The following is a 4,596-nucleotide window of genomic DNA, read 5'->3' on the forward strand; positions in this document are numbered from 1 at the left end:
GTCATTTTCAGGGCCCGTATATTACGGACTCATCCTAGACATGGAGTGCATTGGGGCGCCATTACGTGGAGTGCGAGAAGGCGACCATCCCCTTCACTTGTGAGCACTGGATACCGCGAGATTGTGATTAGTGTGCAGATACAGTCCTAGAGTGTTTATATTGGCTACACCTACTCCAGAGGTAGCAGAGATAGGAGATGACACAACAGAGGATACTCAGCCTATTACCGAGCCTCAGTAAGAGCATGCAGAGACCGAGATACCCCCTACAGCATAGTAACCACCTCCGGTGCATATGTTTTCACCATCTCGAGCTCATGAACAGTTTGAAAGGCTTGAGAGTGTGGTAGAGATGCTACAGACCGAGATCACTGAGGTTCACTAGACATAGGGTACGCAGCACGCAGAGGTGATGGTGCATCTCGACACATTATAGCAGTTACTCGAGTGTAATGCTTCCTCACCTTTCATTATAAGACCAAGGACCCCTCCGGCTCCTCCAACATTGATTGCTTCCCCGCAAGTATACAGGATCGCCAAGTAATACTTCATGTGAAGACACGAGGATCGAATTCCATGGGGCTAAGGATCTCCTATTACTCCTTCTCGAGCTATTATCTAGCCTAAGATCTCAAGTGAGGGAATTTACTCTACTAGGTGCAATTAAAACTAAAACAAGATTATCAACAAATTAGAGAGAACAAGCAATAAGCAAGCAAGAAACTCAATGTAATGCAAAGGCTTATGGATGCGGATCCCCTTGAGGGGTTATCATGAAACATGGATGATGAATAAAAGATGCAAGGGTAAAATGGACCATGAGATTCCAAGATTAGAACAACCCCAATTTCTCGGCGATTGAACCCTAATCCCATACGAATATAGATAAGAATTTTCTTCCAAATCCACATTCCTACGATTGTATTAAGTACGAGGAAATCTCACTTAGGAGTAAGCCTAGTCTTCTTCGGCTTAAACCTACATAGAGGCCTACCAAACACCCGATTTCTCGGCATGATGATACAAGTATCCCCTTCTAATCCATTCATGATCTAATACATGCGAGCAAGTCACATCTACATGCATCACTCATAAAAGAGCTACGGATTTCTCCCTAGTGTAGCACTTAGCATGAAAACAATAGATTAAATCTCAAAATTAGCCAAGCATGGAATTAACAAGTAATCATCCAAAATACATGATAAAACCCCCCAAGGTTCACCAACACCCAGTGGCGTTGGGGGTCTAGTATGTCATTATCCCACAACAAGAAATACAATCAAGTGAAACACAAAAAAAAAGCATAAGTGACATTCCATAGATGAAATGGTGGAGGAGGAGGTAGAATATATGTCGAATGACGCTTCCCCCCACCAAAGGAATGCCGAATGATGCTTCCTCTAGCCGCGGGTCTCCTTCCTTCAAATCGTTGTAGATCTCCCCTTGAATGATGTTGCCTTCTTGCCTTGAGAGTCTTGGACCTTGGCCTTGAATGATCTCCTAGCTTCCTTGCCCTTCTTCTCCTTCCAAAGGTCCCCCAAAGCCTCTGAAGTGGTCTCCCAAAATAAACCAAGCAAAAAATCCTTTGTTCAGCACTAAAAGTCAGCTTATATACCCCCACGACATACGGGTCATATAAGGGTTGTATGGGGGTTGTATTGCACTCAAAAACCCTAGATTCGCATTTCATACGGGGTCCATACGGCCTCTATACGGCCCTGTATACTGGGTAGTATGGAATTCTGGGCAGACAACTGCAAATCATTCCACTGCTATAGTGCATATGGCCCCTATACTGGGTAGTATGGGAGTGGTATGAAATTCCTGTTTTCTTCTCTTTTCACCTAAATGATATCTTCTTGTTCTCCATGGCTTTCTTATGCCCTACAAAGCAAATAATAGACGATTAAGTGCAAAACCGGCATCAAACCTCACAAAATACATGCAAAGTGAATATGATATATATATGGAAACACCTACATTTAGACACTTATCAAGCATCACCATCACCAGATTCACCGACAGCAACACCAGCAGCAGAACCGATCGCGGATGACAGTTTGAGGCATCTTTCCTTTTATTTATTTTATTTCTTGTATTTTACTTTTGCATTATCTTTTGAACTTGTACACTCAGAAAGGATCTTCCTTCTGAGTTCATCTTTTATTTTCATCTCGAGTTGTATTTTATTGCTCTATCTTTTATATACTCAAGTTATTTTTGTTTATTGAGCTTCACTGAATCCCTTTGTGTATGCGTGCAGATGGTCTTGTCAGTATGGGAATTGAGAACTAGTTATGGACATGGCCAATGTGGGTCATGTGTGCTTCACAACCCATTGGAACTTCACTCCCAAGGATTTAGCTCCATCAAACAGAACACTAGGAGTTAGGGGAGTATTGTTTCAATTTCCACTCCTATATATTTGTTTGGTTGCTATACTTTTTATTGTGCTTGCATGTGTACATTGAGGGCAATGTACATCTTAAGTGTAGGGGGGGGGGAGTTCAATTTGCACATGTCTTTTACACAAGTTTTGATTGACATACATGCTTACATTGCCAACGGCAGTTCACCTTAGTTGCAATGTTTATATTCTTGACTTAAGGAGATGTTTTAACATTGAATGTTCTCATGCTCTAGTTTTTACTTGAATTTCTAGGAATTTTTGCCCAATGAATATTTGTACACTACTCACTCATGAAACTCTTTTGGAAACTCAAGTTTGATTTTTAAGGGACTAATTAGTTTTGTTTCTTATTCTATTTTGCTGAAAAAAAATTAAAAAAAATGGAAAACAAAAAAGAAAAATAATAAATTTTTAGTTGTGCATTGGGAGTGGAAATAGTTACCACCTATGAAGTTTAAAGCTACTCTCATAAGTCGGATACTAGTTATGCCCTAATGAGAGAAAGAGCTATCTCATAGGATGAGTGAAAACTACCACCCCTATAGATAGAGCTGCGACCTTGAAAGTGTGAAAGCCATCTTAACGGCCGCTTCGGAAAGGGCTACCTTAGAGGATGTGTGAAGCTACTACCATCCTTTTGTTTTGTTATGCTTGTAGATAAATAAGTCCCTTGTACTTAGAACTTTGAGGAGTATACTTTGGGTTTACTTGAGTCAGTTACACACACTTACACGAGTTTGGGTTTGTTGTCCATTTTTATTCAAGTTTTTCGCTAGAGCATTGATTTTTCATATATAGTGTTGAAATTTCCATTACTCATAGAATGCTTTTATTGTATGCTTTGGTGATCCTAATTCCGAGCATCTTCAATCTAGCCTTTTTCTATGCTTCAATGTTTTATTTCTTTGCTTGAGAACAAGCAAAAGCTTAAGTGTGGGGGAGTTTGATAAGTGCTTGTGTGTTATAAGAATGTGAAGTGCTCTTTCCTTACGATGAGTGGCAACGCCCCTTGCGTATGTCCCGCAAGTGCATGGGTTTGTCGAAGTAATAAATCCCAGATGAGTGGGTATCGTATCCATAGGGAGTAGGGAATAAAAATATTTGAATTGTTTCTTAACTAAGTGAAAAGTGAATAATAGTTGTGTAACAAGATGTAATGTAAAAAAAGTAAAAGAGACAAGAGAGAAGGCACAAGTAAAGGGGAGGTAAGGCAATCTATATAAATGGCGTACCCATATATTTTTCTGCCTAGGAGAATCGTTTTAAGTGCAACAACCCTCTAATATGCTTTCTAACTAATGCATTAATGAGTCATGGAGATCCTTCAATACATGATCCCAAATCTAAGGTCAACCATGCCTAAATCTATACATGTCCCGGAGGAGAAATTGAACAATCTCTCAACCTCACACTTGTATAGGATCACAATGAGTTCTAGGGATTCCAAGTGATAAATCATTTTCTTAGATATAGACCTAACCCTTTGGTCCAGGTGAATGGTCCCTAGCCACAATTAAGCCCTAGGTGCTAAAATTACTTCAACACTTCACTCTATTGCCTCTACAACTAAGCCCAAGTGGAAGGTCATCCCTTAGCCTATTCACTCTACTATGACCACAAAGAACTTGAGGAAATGGAGGTAGGATGAATCACATTGGAGGGGTAAGGGAATGCTCTGCTAGCTCTCAACTCACTCTCTCAACCCTCTCCAATCTAGCTTTGTCTAACTCTCGTGGTGTCTCACTCACTCACAAGGTTTGCCAAAAAGAACTCTCAACCCTAGTGTCACTCTAAGGAAGTACTCAAACAATCAAGAATACCAGATTGGAACTCAATTAACTCATCAATCAATGCAAGCAATATAGCAATGTTTAATCAAACAAATATATCCTAGGGTTCACAAATCCAAGTACCCACTAGGGGGTTTAGCTCTCAATGGAGCTAGTTACAATCAATAAAATCGAATGGAAAAATTGGTAATCCATAGAAAACCCCTCGGTAGTCATGATGATGGTCTTGTGGAGAAGCCTCTACTCGTCCAAAGGTCCCTTTGTCCAGCCTAGGATATACCTCGCTAGATTGGTGCTGACGAAAGCTCTCCCACTAACCTTCTTCCAAATAGAGCGTGATGTCAGAGCTAAAGAACCTCTCCCAATCCCTAGCTAATATCTCTCCAAACCCTAGCC

This window comes from Dioscorea cayenensis, chromosome 6, assembly GCF_009730915.1.
Source record: "Dioscorea cayenensis subsp. rotundata cultivar TDr96_F1 chromosome 6, TDr96_F1_v2_PseudoChromosome.rev07_lg8_w22 25.fasta, whole genome shotgun sequence".
Lineage (NCBI taxonomy): Eukaryota > Viridiplantae > Streptophyta > Magnoliopsida > Dioscoreales > Dioscoreaceae > Dioscorea > Dioscorea cayenensis.